This window comes from Cololabis saira, chromosome 3, assembly GCF_033807715.1.
Source record: "Cololabis saira isolate AMF1-May2022 chromosome 3, fColSai1.1, whole genome shotgun sequence".
Classification (NCBI taxonomy): domain Eukaryota; kingdom Metazoa; phylum Chordata; class Actinopteri; order Beloniformes; family Belonidae; genus Cololabis; species Cololabis saira.
In genome coordinates, this window is record NC_084589.1 from 9,496,342 (window position 1) to 9,513,530 (window position 17,189).

Genomic DNA, 17,189 nt, shown 5'->3' on the forward strand with positions numbered 1-17,189 from the left:
AGAATTTTAGAAAACTGTCCAGTCTTTTCTGCTACTAATCATTGCTCTGAGCAAATTGTCGCCATGACACTAAAGTTAATGTTCTTAGACATCTTAGACACACACAACCATATCTAAACTTAAGGTAATGTGAGGTGAACCAGTGTAGCACTGAGCCAGTGTGCTGGTTAGTACTTAAAGGTTTGCCGTCACATATCAGAACAAAGCAAAACAGGAAATGAAGTTTTAATACTGGTGTATTAAACAGGAGACTACAGTAGATTACACACTGTTCAACATAAATGCTTCATGGTGCCAGAGACGTTGGAATGCAAGAAGAAGAGTCGATTGACAAAGAAATGAAAAACAAGCACTTCAATTGCAAAAGAAGGCTTATAAAGCACAGATCATGACTCCATCAGTCTCCTGGTCTCACACCCAAGCGTCCTGGCAGTCTTATGGCGAAACAAGACCAACAGTCACAGTGAACCACTGTCTGTCATCAATCTCACAGTATGCCAGCTTCTGCTCCCCATCTGGAACTACATCAAATCCACAGGTACTCTGTACTTCTATCTAAAACAAGTGCAACACACTGTTGTGTTTTATGTTGCAGAACTGGTAAAGTCTTTTCACCCCCAAAGCACTCTAAGGCTGGAAAGTTACCACAACTACTGTACATCAGGAAAACCCAGCCCCCTAACCCTCGGAGGACCTTGGTGTCTTGGCTGTTTTGAGCTACTTTGGTTTCACCTCATATATTACATTGAATTTATGTATACCTTGGTAGATTTAGTAGACCTGGGCGATGAACCGAAAATGTACCGTTACCGACATTCACTGCGATGACTGACGTCAATTTTCCCATGTCGGTAAATTCAGTGTTGTGATTAAAAAAAGAAAGAAAATTAACGTCTTTTTGTCTGTTTTGACTGTGTGCTGATATCTTAGTTTCATTTTCCCTTTAAGACGGTGTACAGCGTGTGTGTAATCATGGGACTCCACCCACCCAGTCTGAACGAGAAGGGAAACTCAAGAAAAACGGCCGATGGTTCAAACAAAGTACCAGACCTCATAAGTTTCATGCATTGAGCGTGAGACCCACGTATTTCAACAAGTTCACGCTCTCACGCCACACGTGGAATTTCTCCCGCTGAGAAATTAACTTTACCGCACAGTAACTCCAACAAACCCCCTGCAAACGAGTCAAGGAACGCTACTGTGCGCTGAGCTCTCAACTCAGAGCAGCTGTCTCGAGCTGCCATCAGCCAATCAGAACATAGAGTTTTATTGTTGCCGGGTAAGGTCTGAGTTTCAGCTTCTAGCGTTCAATGAATGCTTAGCGGAGGTAACCTAAGTTACAACACACATCACTCTTAAACACACACAAACACAAGCCACCCCCGTTCAGGGGGCTAAATGTGTCTTTCTTTATTTAAATTTTTTTGTTTGTTTAGAGCATGATAATAATAATAATAATAATAATAATAATAATAATAATAATAATAATAATAATAATAATAATAATAATAATAATAACAATAATAATAATGATAATAATGATGATGAATACAGCATGAAGACGCATGAAGACGAATATATCATGAATATTGTGAATAAACAATGGCCATTACAGTGTTTTTCTTTGTTATAGAATAAATAAAACGGTCTGTTTGATATAGTCAAATCTGTTCCTTCTGAAGGTCGATGGGACACTGGGAGGGAGACATTCCCCACACAGGGTTCAAACGCCTCATGAAAGTAGCGACAAGCGGTACACCATAACAAGCATTTATCGTTATCGAGGTAAAACTGCCCTATTTATCATGATATTGATTTGAGGTTATATCACCCAGCCCTAAGATTTAGTATCCTTTTTTTCCAGCACAATCTACCCAATAGTGCATTATCATTAGTTTAGACAATACACAAACTGTAAAGACTCTATGCTGCATATGTATGTACATGTGTCTATTTATGTACATATATACATTCAAATATATAGTCGGAGAGTTTCAGTGTGTCTATGTTAGTACTGTCAAAGAACCTGTTCGTCATGATTTATTTCAGAATCTGCAACCGCAACAGCAGAGAGGCAGTGGAAAAGTGCAGATTTGCACCAATGATAACAGTCAATCGATCAAACTACATTCCAACTTCAGTTCACTGAAGCCTTGAACTTGAGGGATGTTATTCCTCTGGTTCTGGTTTTGTTCGAGCTGCTTTGGCTCAGGGCAATTTTTATAGTCCCGTGAGTGAAAGCAGAAGCGTTTCGTGTTTACACACATTCACGTTCTCTCCCTCTCACATACAAAGACAATACTGTACAAACATAGACACCACAGACTGTCCTGGGCTTGAGCATATTTCACACACCATTTGTGACTACAACAAACTAAAGCAAACACTAATGACCTCGTCGCTGGCTTGTCTGATGACCATAAAAGGAAGGCAACTTCTGGCTCAATAACAGAATTACTCAGGGAAAAAGAGGAAAGTGCTACGACAAAACTAATAATAGCTCTAAAATCCATGACCAAGCCAGCTTATGCTGTCAAGAGATCAGATTCAACGCCATTACATCATCTCAGAGCCATTTAAGCTCGCCAATAGCAGCAAATTGTAGTGGCCAGTTATCTGCTGGATGATTGTGTCCTTTCAGTTGAATCCTTTTAGGTTTTTATAAAGATTACAACATGTTTTATCCAGAATATGAAAGCCCCAGAGGAAGCAGCGAGCTCCCCCGTGGAGCCACACAGCAGAGAGATACTGACGGTCTGTGGAGCTCACGGTGTTTCTGAACAAAATGTCACACCAGGGAAACTTCAGCCTTTCTCTGGTGCCATGGCAACATGTTTTGTGCATATGGTAGGTAAGACAAAGCAGCAGAATCAAACTTCACAACAAAAAACCAACAGTCAAAATTAAAAGACAAAACAAAAAGAAAACCTTTCTCTGTGTGTGTGTGTGTGTGTGTGTGTGTGTGTGTGTGTGTGTGTGTGTGTGTGTGTGTGTGTGTGTGTGTGTGTGTGTGTGTGTGTGTGTGTGTGTGTGTGTGTGTGTGTGTGTGTGTGTGTGTGTGTGTGCAGCAGGGAGATATTGCTAATCAAGGATTAACATTGCACCAGGGCTTTATCATCCTGGTAAATGTATGAGGACAAAGCATTCCGGTAAATGAGCAAACAGCACTGAAACGTTTAGCTCCAATCAAAACTAAAAGAAGAAAAAAGCTTTTCAGGGTTAAGAACAGCTAGGTGTAATTGTACCATCACAAAGCGCTGGTTCTCCCTCGATGGGCCACGTGGAAGCTCGTCTGGGTTGCAGCACAAATGCAGTGGTTGGATACGGTGGTTCAGATTGATGATCCCAACCATATGAAAATTAGACAGACGAGGGGTGTACTTTATGAAAATGAAAAACAAATACTTGACCAAAGAGCAAATCAATACTGCTAAAATATGGTGCAGCTGCACGCAGGTACTGAAGCTTGCTGTTTCTTTTTTTTTTTTGTCTGCATATATATTAATGGTTAATACCAAGTTGGTAAAAACCTAAGGCATATATTTTTAATATATAATATATATCATATATATATATATATATATATATATATATTTTTTTTTTTTTTTTTTTTTTTTTTAATTTAAATGTGGAGGGACATCCGCTGCTTGTCTCAAACAAGAAAAACACAGGAAAACGCACAACGGGCACACAAGCCTTCTGTAAGAGAAAAAACAGACACGAGAACAGGCAGAGACACAAACAGCAACCATTTCAGGTCCCTGAGACTGAATCAAAGCTAGGCTACTGTGATTATCTGTCCCCCGAAACTGCGGACACTCAGGTGAGTGAACATCTGTGTAAAGCCTGATTTAAGGTTCTGCGTTAAACCAACACAGAGCCTACGCCGTTGCCGTGACGCCGTCGTGAATCCTTCGGACTTCTCCGTCACTCCATTTCGCCACGGTGCAACACCCCCCCAGAGCGCTAGTTGATACTTTGTTTAGCTTCCGGCTTTTCCGGTCACAGTGAATCAAAGAGATAAGGAAAACTATTGTGCAAAAAAACAAAACAACCAAAAAAAAATAAAAAAAACACACACACGAATAGTAATAATAATGACTTGGATTTATATAGCGCCCTTCAAGGCACCCAGAGCGCTTTACAGAGATCATTATTCATTCATACACCTCACTGGTGGTGGTAGCTACGTTTTGTAGCCACAGCTGCCCTGGGGCAGACTGACGGAAGCGTGGCTGCCACATCGCACCAAACGGCCCCTCCGACCACCACCAACATTCATACACATTCAAACACATTCACACGAGGCAAGGTGGGTAATGTGTCTTGCCCATGGACACTACGACAGCAAACTGGGGCAGAGCGGGATTCGAACCGCCGACCTTCCGATCATTGGACGACCTGCTCTGCCACCTGAGCTACTGCCGCCCCGCACGAAGAACAGAGCGCTGAAAGTTCACTACTGCTTCACGAACCGGAACCGGAAATGCGTTGCTACCAAGCAAACCAATCACAGCCTCTCGGTCTGTGTTGGGTCTGCGTCGCCTCGATGCCTAGTTACATTTTTTGGGAGGTGCAGGTCAGGCTACGGCGTAGGATACGGAGAGACTCCCGCGTGGCCACGTACCCTACGGCGTAGGCTCTGCGTCGATTTAACGCAGAACCATAATTCAGCCTTAACTGTGTGTGTGTGTAAAGTCAAAACAAAGCTCTACCTGAATTGTAACTACAGTGGGGGAGGGAGGAAGCTACCCCGCCATCCGAGAGACCAGAAGCTTGCTGTTTCTAAAACTTGCTCACGTCCACACCGTTTTAGACGGATACGCCACAGTGTTACGTCAAAGGGTCTTACTCCATCTCTGAAATAATCCATCATGATGTGCCGTCTAAGGCTAAGAATTGGGACATGCCACTTAATTGTTGGGTTACTTAGCTCCGTCATCATCAGTGAAGTAATACAGTCACTCACATAAATGTCTCGCTGAGCCGTAGCTGGCCCTGTACCCTGCAACCGGGTAAAGCTACACAATAATAGCTTGGGACAGGAAGGTCCACTACAAAGGGTTTCTCCAAACCTGTGTAAACCAATGTCAGATCTCAGGACTGGATGTGAGCTGAAATGTGTTAAACACAACATAAAGCACCAAGCGCAAACAGAGGAAGAGGTAACAATGTACTTCTAATCTCCCTGGACATAAGCCCAGGCAGTGTGGGTGTCTGGACGAGACATGCCGGCTTACTCATTTGCTCATCTGCTCAATAAAACCGGGCTGAGGCTCAATGTGTCGCCTTCCTTCCATATTCACGGTGGATAACTCCCACATGTAACCCCTTCCCTTTATTCTCTTTCTCTGGCGCTCCCCCACTTGCAGCCCAGCGCCTGTCGCGGTCCTCAGCCTACTCGTTTCTGTTCCTGTCATCAAACCATCCTTCCAAGGATGTTTCATCCTGTAGCTCCTGCACTGCGTAATCTGTGTCCAACTGAAGCTTTATCCATGAGCGGTGGACAGGTGTGTATGTGTGTGTTTGCTCCCCTGTATGAGTCAACAGGGTTAGAGGAATTAAAGGATGCATGTTGTGACCTTTTTTTAAAAGATGATTTCCTGACACATTCATACAATGGTTTTGATATGCGAAACGTCAAAATACCAAAGGGGTACAGAGGAAAAGCTCCTTTTTCAAATGTTTTCATAGTTGGTTTTAGGGAGTAGAGTCACACACCCGAATCAACTCCAACCCCCCCCCAAGGGATACACCTCATCTGACATCCGTGTTGTTTGGTGGTTTAAAAGAGGATGTGGCTTGTTTTGTTACAACCTGTAATTTCTTAGTATAGCCCCTAAAGGGTCCCTGTGAGGTGAGCTTTGCAGCGGGGCGAGTCACTTGCCTGCCAGCAGTGCCGCCCCTCCCTAAACGCAGAACACGCGCTGTGCGTAGGGCCTCATCTTCCAAGGGGGGCCACATTTTGCGCGAGGGGACGCATATGCGCAATGGATGTGCATATGCGCTACCGTGAAGCGGAGGAGAGACAAGAGACCTGTAATCTGACCGCGCAATGATTGACAGCACTTGACATCTTACCAATCAGAGGGCTGCGCCTGCAGGCAGGCTCTTGCAGAGCTACAGAAGGTGAGGAGATGTCGACATGTCGTCCAAAAGGATGACATGTCGAGTAGGAGTAGTTTTTATTAATATTAGTAGAAGTAGTAGTACTACCAGACCACTACTAATAGTAGTGGTAGTAGTATTCGCCTTATAGTGTATAATAATAGATAGTAATAGTAACAGTAGTAGTTTTTATCATGATTATTATTATTAGTAGTAGTAGTATTAATAGTAGTAGTAGTATTAGTATTTGCATTAATTGCATTTGAATCTTTTTGAGGCTAGCATTTACATTAATTTCATGATGTAGTTTACCATTAAGACCAAAACATATCTTAATCTGCTTGTCTGGATTTCTTGTCTAGATTTCTTACCATTACAAGTTCAATGCTGAAATTTGTCAGCACATCATCAAGGCCATCAAGCAGCAGCAACATCTCTGCTATGCAGCAGCACCCAGCACATCATCAATACTTTCTTTTGATGAGTAATTGATGGCTATTTGTGACTCAGATTTGTTCATTTTGATTTAAAGTTTTTTATTTAATATTTATTTATTTATTTATTTCAGGTTGAAGTTTTTTATTTAATATTTAATTATTTATTTCAGGTTGAAGCTTTTTATTTAATTATTTATTTCAGGTTGAAGCTTTTTATTTAATATTTAATTATTTATTTCAGGTTTAATTTTTTTAATTTTATTTGACTCATATCGCCAAACTACAGTATCTATACTTGTTATACGGTCATTTTGTGCCTATGATACATTTGGGATGGGGAGAGTTGCAGGGATGTGGGGCGAGGGTGGCGGGGGGGGGGGGGGTTTGGTCTCCAAATAAAATTTTGCTTAGGGCCCCAATTTGGTCATGGGCGTCTCACGTGCCTGCCGGGGCCACCGCAGCAGTGTCACGGCGGGGAAAGCCCTGTGCTGAGTTGGGCGTGTTGAAGGACTCCTGACTGGCCCGGATCTGAAGCCAAACTCTGCAGTGAAGCTTAGCAACTCTTCTCACCTCCCAACTGTGCAGCCATGGATGCCATTGCTGCTGGTCCTGGAGCAGAGCCACGTGTCACGGTCCAACTGGTGAGGTCATGAGGGGAATGCAAGAGGAATGTCCACGCAAGAGTGTTGTGCTTTTATTTCTAGCTCTTCAGATTAAACTCAGATACTTGTCAGCAAGTGCTAACTCACCTCTTTTTTTCTTTTTAAGCATCATCTTTACGCTGGGTGGCAATGTATTTATTTATATGGTTTCACCTTCACATTTATTGATATTTTCTGTCTTTCTTCTGATGGTTTTTGCACTTTATTTTAGGCTTTAGACTTAAACTTATAGCAGCTACTGCACAAATCTGACACCTATGCCACTACTTTTATCCTGCAGATGGCATACGGAGAAAAGTCCAAGTGCAAGTCATAAAGGAGGATTGAGTCATTCCTTGGAAGAGCCAAATGTCCTTATCGCAACATAAAACTGATGTTTGGCTCATTTTTGTGGTACCAAAGTACAACTTAACAGAAATCATCCACAAGGGGGTTTTTTTTCCTTCAAAATTTGACCCAACATTCAAGTTTAATGCAAAAGTCGTATTACATTTCAGTTAAAAGCTACAAGTAGAGTAAATACATCTAAAACAGAAACGGAGTGAATGAGCAGAGTTCATAAATGGAGTAGTTCCATCTTCTTATCAGCTTGTGGAGTAGATTTAGCAAACGAACTTTGAGCACCTGGGGGATGTTTACTGCGGCGAAAGGCTCCAGACCGCCTGTTGGATCATTTACTTTGTCTCTTTGCATTTACATTATGCATCTCTGGAAAGAGGAGCTGCTTTCACTGAAGTGTTTGCTCATGCATGCAGATATCAGCAGGTACCAGGGTGTCACGACTACAAATGTGGAGGTCTTCATGTCTTTGAATGTCAGTTCAAGTCTATTTTCTTTTTCTTTTAATTAGTTATATACAAAAAAAAAAAATATATATATATATATATATTGTAACAAAGGAATGGCTCAAACTTCTTAAAAGGTAATAATAAAGAGCTCAGACCTTTTCAATTGTGCAATTGTACAATAGGACAGACAAAGACATAAAGAAATGATGGTAATTATTTATAGCTGATTTATACATTTTACTATTTTTCTGATCCCTTTCGTACTTGATGATCCATACAGGGGAGAGCTGTTTGACAGATTTTAGTATGTACATGTGCACATTAGCCACTTCAGTGAAAATCCAATAGTTGGATTTGAAGTAACTGTATTTGTAATTTTACAGTTTATTTTTTCAAATTTAATTTAAAGACTTCAGATGACAGATGCAGCAGAGAAATCTTGCTGCCCAGCATTGGTATTTATGTTAAAAGAGTGTTACTAGTTATACAGCAATCATTGCACGTAATTAATAACCAGCTGATGTTCAGCTCCCAGTTGGTTTGCAATTTCGTTCCAAATAAATACAGTTTTTGTTTTAATCTTTCTCTTCCTGGGTTTGTATCAGGAGTGATAGAGCCCTCAAAATCTTTTGCTCGAAAAAGGTTTTAATACATAAGAATATATGCGAGCAGTTTATTTCTACTTAAAAAATTGACAGAGGTATATCTATGAATACATTTTAAGTGTTGATCAGTAATCAGTATTGAACGGTCCGTGTAACCAAGTTCAAGTCTGGAACCTAGACATGAGGCCAGTGTGATCCAATAAAGGCATTAAACGCTGACACTGATGCCACCTAATGATATCACTTACGTCGTTATTACTTATCTCCGCAGCTCTAGTGCTTATGTTTTAAATAGGGCTGGGGATCCATTCAAATGTCAAGAATCGATTCGATTCAGAATCGATCATCACGTTTTGATTCGATCCGATATCGATTTGGGTTAGTGTTATTAAAACTGTTTTTGAGCTGCTGCATGAATTATATGACTGTAGTTCTGCAACATATTAATACTAGTATTATATTGAGATTCAACGGCAAGTATTGCAGCTAATGATGCTGTAAGGACCAATCAGCACCCAGAATGCTGATAGAACTGCTTTCAGAAACATCGTGTGGGTCAGAATTACCAAACAGATCCAGGGAGGAAACAGAGGACGTATTTATTTTTTCCCATTTATGAGAATTTGGTTTTTAGCATTTTATGCAAATGTAACCCCAAGACAGTATATAAAACAAAGAAATATAGAAAATGTATGCAATTATAACTGAAAAATGTAATGTTTTCATACCTTTAAACATATTTAAAGGCAAAAACATGGCACTAGTTATGCTCGTCCAACAAAACATTCCTTTTTTGGGCATAAACAAAAAAATACCAAAAGTTGTTATGTAATGATTGGGTACCAAAAAATGATGTAAAACCAAAAAAAAAAAAAATTGATCTTTAAACATATGAATCGATTTTTAGGAATTAATATGAGAATCAATTTAGAATCGGAAAATCGATTTTTTCAACACAGGCCTAGTCTTAAACATTACATTTTCAAAACTTGTGATGGATTTGCTACCGCGCTGGCATAGGCTCCAGCAGACCCCTGGGAGCCTGCACTGAACAATGTGCGTATAGAAAAAGGACTGATGCATTTCAAAACGTCTAAGACCGTTCAGACCTTGTTTTAAAATGGAACTGCCTGATAAAGTGATGGAATGAGCTGATAACTCATTTGCTTGTTCACGACTGACCTCCATAAAGATTGGATTTTTTACTGCGTGTTTGTGGTGAATCTTTTCTTGAATTGTATAAAACCTTGTTTGTAAATCTTTGTAGAATAAAAATTTCAAAAAATAAAAATGAAAAGAATCTTGCTAGTTCTGACTTTTTTTGTCTCTAAAAAGTTACGCAGTTATTTCCAGCGACTGCCTAAACAATTAACGATAACACCACATTTGGCATTTCCAAGCAAAAATGACATTCGTGATTATTTGCAAACAGTGTGGCAAGGTCACATCCACTCACACCAGATGAATTTGAACACACATTTTAATGCCACATGCGGACACACACGTTAAGCCCTCGCCAGCTGTCGTCAGATTTCTCACGATGTATTTTAATTCAAAGTCTAAGTAATTACTTTCGCAATAGTCCTAATGGATGGGTCCCGTTCAGATAAAAACTGTTTAACTGATTGCGTGCAGTAACAGTTTCTGCACTGGTACCTGTTCACTTCAGGTAAGTTTCCTCAGAATATTCTTCATTTTAATGCTTTTAACATTTAAAAAAAAAAAAAATTGTTTCTTCTGTAAGTGCTGTGGTTCACTACAGCCTCATGAAACCGCAAACATAATGCCATAAAAAGAAGTAAAACCAAACAACGAGTTACAAGAAAACATTTAAGGAGTCACAGCAACAGTCAATTTGATCAAATGTGTCATTGTGTGCGACTAAAAAAATCTGCAAAGATGAACCACGTGGAATCTATAAAAAAAAAAAAACATTGTTACCTGGTATATAATTCTTCATACCTTCTTCATAGACATTGGAAAACTTTCAGGTAGTTTAACTTCATAGTCCAAACAATTATTTATGACTTCTGCTCGCTACACATCACATTGTAAAGAAATAGGCCGGTGATCACAGCCACTAACTAAGTACATCTGCAATCACCAGCCTCTCTTTTTTATACACTGACAAAAACAAACCAATCTTTCAGACGGTATTTAAACATGTGAATGAGGGAGACTGTACAAAAGCGTTTCTCACATTTGAAGAATGATAAAGGAAACATGAAAAGGAGAGAAAGCACTCAAATCTGACCCACGACACTTCTGAGCCACGACAGAGGGTGCATCTGAAATCATGGAGCGCTACAGGTTGCGACTATATTACTCAGATTTGTCACAACATTAAACGTCTTCCAGCCTTGTGATGTAACAACAGACGGACTGGTAGTGCACGGCCATGATGACTCACAGGTCAGAGAAAGGCATCAGCGCAGCCGCAAGACCATGTGTTGGTGATCAAGTCGTCTGCAAACTGCACGCATGCTGGATTCCTGTCATTCTCTGCAGTCCCTGCATAAAGAGAGCGCTCGTTTCCATTTGCATGTCTATCATATAACAAGGTGTGTTTTCATGTCCTTGCAGAAAGAGTGTGTATGTAAATGTAAACTTGACTAAACAGAATAAAAATAAACTAACTGAAATATCTAATTCTTTCTTCACAACGCTTTTTAAAATGATGAGAGAAGGCATGTCAACAGTAGAGAAGAGTATTAGGGCCAGGCAGGAGAAAAAGAAAAAGAATATTTTAGAGGAAGATCTTTTTTCATTATGCACTTCGAGAAAAACGTCGAAATGTCGAGATTAATGTTGAAGTACAATTTTGAGAAAAAAGTCGAAATGTTGAGAAAAAGGTCATATGCTTCATTAGTGTTAAATCATTGAATTATGTTAGATTGGTAACAACAAGGTTCAGAATACAAGAATTGGCTTTACAATATTGATTTGAAACACATATCCCACATATGCAGTTGCATAACTTCAGAAACGTCCCCTTAACGTTCCACTCCAGGGATGTAAGTTAGTTAGTTAGTTAGTTAGTTAGTTACGGCTGCTGCTGCAGAGCTGTCAGTCGCTCTAACTGGATTTGATGGACCAGAGGAGACATTTACACTTTATTCACCAAATTGCATTTCAACTTTATTCTCGACATTTCCACTTTATTCACCAAATTTCGACTTCATTCTTGAAATTGTATTTCAACATTAATCTGGACATTTCGACTTTTTTCTCGACATTTCAACTTTTTTCTTGAAGTGCACAATAAAAAAAAAAATCTTTCCCTCTCAAATATTTTTTCTCCTGCATGGCCCTGATACTCTTCCGTACAACAGCTTTCCTGCTCTGACCTTTCTGGAATAAGTTTAAGGGCCGACACGTGAAGGATTTTAACAAATGGAAGGAAGACGGTGCTGGAGGAGCTGCCGCGTGGGGCTTTGCAGCCTGCATGCAGATTTGGCAGGTTGTCTGACCCTGGATGCTCCTCCTGACTCAGCGCTGCACGCGGAGGAGATCAGAAATCAAGCAGGGACTCTCTGGATGCAAGGTGACTCCGCCAACCACCAAGCTGCTGGCGATGACGTAATGTTGGATTCACCATGTAAAGAAGTCCATGTAAAATGTAAAAAATCACTGCATTTTTCCTCTCCATTTGTCATACTGTGTCAGCTCTTTACGATTTATGGTTTTAGATATTTTAGGTTGGGTTATGTATTAAAAAGCAGTTAAATCCTCCGGGTTCATCCTAGTTAATCTGAGCATCTCTCTGGATGATATCAGTGCTTGATTCTATGAGGGTAATCCAATGATAGCCAGATTGTGTAACACCCCTGATTACAGCCTGTGCGTGGACAGACAGATGGTGCATCTCCAGTACTTATGTGGCAGGTTTTAGTGTCAGGGATGGAGACCTGTGCAGGTTGTGTCCTGAAAGGCTCCTGCAGATCCCCATGACCCTGAATAGGAATGAATGAAACATGAGATAATGGTCAGGCATCCCTGGCATAGCGAAGCAAAACATCCAGCTGAAAGCACAGTAGCTCAGGGTCAACAGGAGAGTGCATGTTTACAAGTCTCTCTCTGTGTCACAAGAGCCTTTGAACGACTACAGTGGTGGAGCCAAGGCCTCAAGCAAACGAGAGGAAGTCCTTTAAACTGACTGGTAATATTGTGATGTATGATGTAGTCCACCAACAACTGGGTTTAAACACTGACTGCATTTCCATGCAGTCAATAACCCTTTTAAAACCAGAATATTGACAATAACCCGAATTTGCACGGCCATGTAAACACCAATAACCCCTTTGAATAACCCGAATTTGCTCATATTTGGGTTTTTAAAAAGCCCAATATGACCCCTGGGTTACTCCTTTTAAAACCCGAATATTGGGTCATGTAAACGCCTAACGGAATATCCCCATCAAACGGAACAGGAATTTGTTTTCTGCACATGCTCTGTTCACAAGGAATCCTGATCTTTTGAGTCCAGGAAGTTCTTATAAACACAGAGAAACCAAGACCAGGAGGAGACGAATCACTTCATAAATGTAATGAACGATATGAACATTTTGGCATTTGTAAACGGTAGAAAGTACGGGGATAGTGGGCCGCTAGGTGGCGCAGTGGGTTAAGCAGCGGCTCATATACTGAGGCTACAGTCCTCCTGCAGCGGTCGCAGGTTCAAATCCAGGCCTGCGCACCTTTGCTGCATGTCATCCCCGATCTCTCTCTCTACCCCTTTCATATCTGCAGCTTGAATAAAGGGCCACTAGAGCCCAAAAAAATCTTTAAAAAAAAAAAAAAAAAGAAAGTACGGGGATAGTGAGATTTAAAAGAAGGTGAGCAAAAAGTTGCACGAAGCAGCATTTGTTTTGAATTTGGATACAGGAAGAAGAAGCGGAAATGACGGGAATTGCGTCATGATGTTCTCCGTGCGTCGCTGGTTTGATCCAGATATCCTGAATGATTAATTACCATGGAAACGGAATATTCCGAATGTTTCAGGTACCGGAATATTAGCAAAAACCCGAATTTTGACTGCATGTAAACGTAGTCAATGAAGCAGAGCCTGCAACGGATAGAAATCTTACCGTTTCTGGAGGCTGAAATTGCTGAAGTTTTACAATTTCAGATAAAAACGTAGAAGTAATATTATTGATAATTATTATTATTGTATTGTATTGTTGTATTATTATTGTATTGTATTGTTGTATTATCTTTTTTTTTCTGTTTTCCTTATTATTAATTATTAATTGTTTTCATCTAATGCTTAGGCCCGAGCGGTGGGTTTGGAAGGGAGTTAAAATATGTGTATAATGTTTGTTTGATATCATTGTGGATGCCACTGTTTATAAAAAAAAAGGGAAATATAAATAAAATAATAGAAATATAAATAAAAACATTTGATCACAAAAAGAAAAACGTAGAAGTTAGGTGGGGTCTCAGAATCAAAGCAGTAAACAGAGTAAAAAGGAATATTCAGAGCACAACACAGATATCCGAGGGTGGATTTGCATCTATTTACACAGAAAATATGAAGAAAACTCTTGTAATGCGCATCAGAGTTGTTTCCAGTAACAGTGCACTCAACAGGTGGTGCTTCTGACGTTCCTTCGTCATAAGACAAGCAATCCAATTCCTACGCGTTTGGACACAGCGCATGATTTGTTATGCTAAACGCAGCATCGGACTCAGCTGTCACCTAAAATCTGCCGTATCGAGTACTACTGTGCATCTTCCCTCGTCTGCCTGGAGAACGGGGACATTTTCCCTTCTGGTGATGGAGGTAACTGACTTCCTTCCGACGGAGGGAAGCAAAAAAAAAAAGACCACAGATTTGCAGATATTCAAAATGGAGCTTTGTCAAGTCAGCTGTCAAATCTGGAACGAAGAGGAAGAGAAAGAACGGTGCAAAACTGTCAGCCCATATGTGGCAGGGGTGTCCAAGAAATCCAGAGGAATCTTCTCCAAATACAACAGACCAGTCCACTTCAAACCCAATACCACGCTCAGACAAAAGCTGCTTCCCCCAAGGAGAAAAACACAAAGACCTTTACAGCAGTGAAAACAAACAACTACACAAACATGTGACATCACACAGAAGAGCCAGCTCATCGGTAAACATTCAACAGTCCACCTGCATCTCGAGGATAAGGGATGCACTTGAGGACTAGGGCTGGGGATCCATTCAAATGTCAAGAATCAATTCAATTCCGATTCAGAATCGATTATCAAGATTTGATTCGATTCCGATATTGATTTAGGTTAGTGTTATTAAAAACTGTTTTTTGAGCTGTTGCATGAATGATATGACCGTAGTTATGCAACATATTACTACTAGTATTATATTGAGATTCAACAGCAAGTATTGCAGCTAATGATGCTGTAAGGACCAATCAGCTCCCAGAATGCTGATAGAACTGCTTTCAGAAACATCGTGTGGCAGAATTACCAAACAGATCCAGGGCAGCAAACAGAGACGGATGGAAGAGTTTTTATTTTTTGCCACATTCTGTTTTTATTTTTTCCATTTCCAGGCTATTTCGGTTTTTAATTTTTGAGAATTTGGTTTTTAGCATTTTATGCAAATATAACCCCAAGACAGTATATACTGTAAAGTAATGAAATATAGACAATTTATGCAATTATAACTGAAAACTTAAATTTTTTCATACCTTTAATCATATTTAAAGGCAAAAACATGGCACAAGTTATTCTTGTGTCCAACAAAAAAATCCTTTTTGGGGCATAAACAAAAAAATACCAAAAGTTGTAATGTTATGATGAAAACAAATTTAAAAAAAATCGATCGTTAGACACGTGAATCGATTTTTAGGAATTAATATGAGAATCGATTTAGAATCGGAAAATTTATTTTTTTCAACACAGGCCTATTGAGGACAACAATGCACACATTTTGGACGGAGAAGACAGATTATTTGACAGAGCAGTAAAAGAAGCCATCAAGGTCAAGTGGAAAAACCAAAATGAAAGTGAGGTGTCTGTCTCAGGTTGCACCTATCAAACACCTATAATGCAGGCTGGAATCTCCTACCAGGGGGTTTCACAACCATTCACGCCTCGGTTCGTGACCAACACCAGGAACACAGCTGACAGAGGAACAGGGAGTAACAGCTCACAGAGGTGATGAGAGGTCAGATATGTGAGGACTTCTCCAGGTTACAAGCTCTAAACTCCACTCCAGTCAACATGAGATCATGATACTTCCTGGAGAGTCAGCTACATGTTCCTGAGTGTTTACAATGCTGATCAAGAAAAGAAAGAGTCAAATAATCCGTCAATTAATTGGTCTACCTCTAATCTCAATATAGCATATTTGTTTTTATCTTTAGCAAAACAGGATGTAGTAGTAGTAGTAGCAGCAGGTGTAGTAGTATTAGTAGTAGTAGTAGTAGTATTAGTAGCAGCAGGTGTAGTAGTAGTAGTATTAGTAGCAGCAGGTGTAGTAGTATTAGTAGTAGTAGCAGCAGGTGTAGTAGTAGTAGTATTAGTAGCAGCAGGTGTAGTAGTAGTAGTATTAGTAGCAGCAGGTGTAGTAGTAGTAGTATTAGTAGCAGCAGGTGTAGTAGTATTAGTAGTAGTAGTAGCAGTATTAGTAGCAGCAGTAGTAGTAGTAGTATTAGTATTAGTTGTAGCAGTAGTGGTAGCAGTATTAGTAGTAGTAGCAGCAGTAGTAGTAGCAATATTAGTAGTAGTAGTAGCAGTAGTGGTAGTGGTAGTATTAGTAGTATAAAGAAAAACATCTGCTGCTCTGCTCGTGTGAAATTTAAACATGTGTACAACTTTACAGGACTAATCCTCTTCTTGTTAGTACTCACCACTAAAAGATACATGGCTAAGTTTACATCAAACTTGTTTTAACATGAAAAAATAAACAAGTTTGTGCAGAATTCAGAGGAGGGTTGGTTTCAGTGAGACCACTCTAAAAACCTTTCTGACAAACATATTTCAATTAGATAAATAAACACAAGACTCTAAATCTAAAATGAGAGAAAATGAGAGAATAGTGGAAGAAATATCCCTTATTCTGCAGGATGAGAACAAGGATAGAAAGAGAAAACAGTATTTGATAGAATAAGTTGCCACAGTTGCCCAGTTTTGTGATTATATCTGTTCTTTAGAAGACTCTTGTAAAGCCTTGCCTGTAGGCAGAGGCAGTGTGATGGGTTCATGTCAGGGATTGTCTTTGTTTTTACTCTGAGTTACTGCTGCTGATGTATAACAGTATGTAAAGAGATTGCAATGATATCAATTTCTAAATAATATTAAACTCACTGCTATGAACGGTCAGATTCCCACCCAGGTATAGTTTAGAGTTAAGGGTGATGATCCTAAAGGCAGAGGTAATTTATCATGTTCTCTTATTGATGCCGTCACCGCCGTGTGCATGGGAAACGTGAATCTGACCATGGTTTGATCCCAGCTGCTCGGCCAGCTTTTTTCAAGTTCCCATCATGTGACATCCTACGTTCAGATGTGGTATGTTCTTCTTCAATCTTCCAAGGCAAGGCAAGTTTATTTGTATAGCACAATTCAACACAAGGTAATTCAAAGTGCTTTACATCAACATTA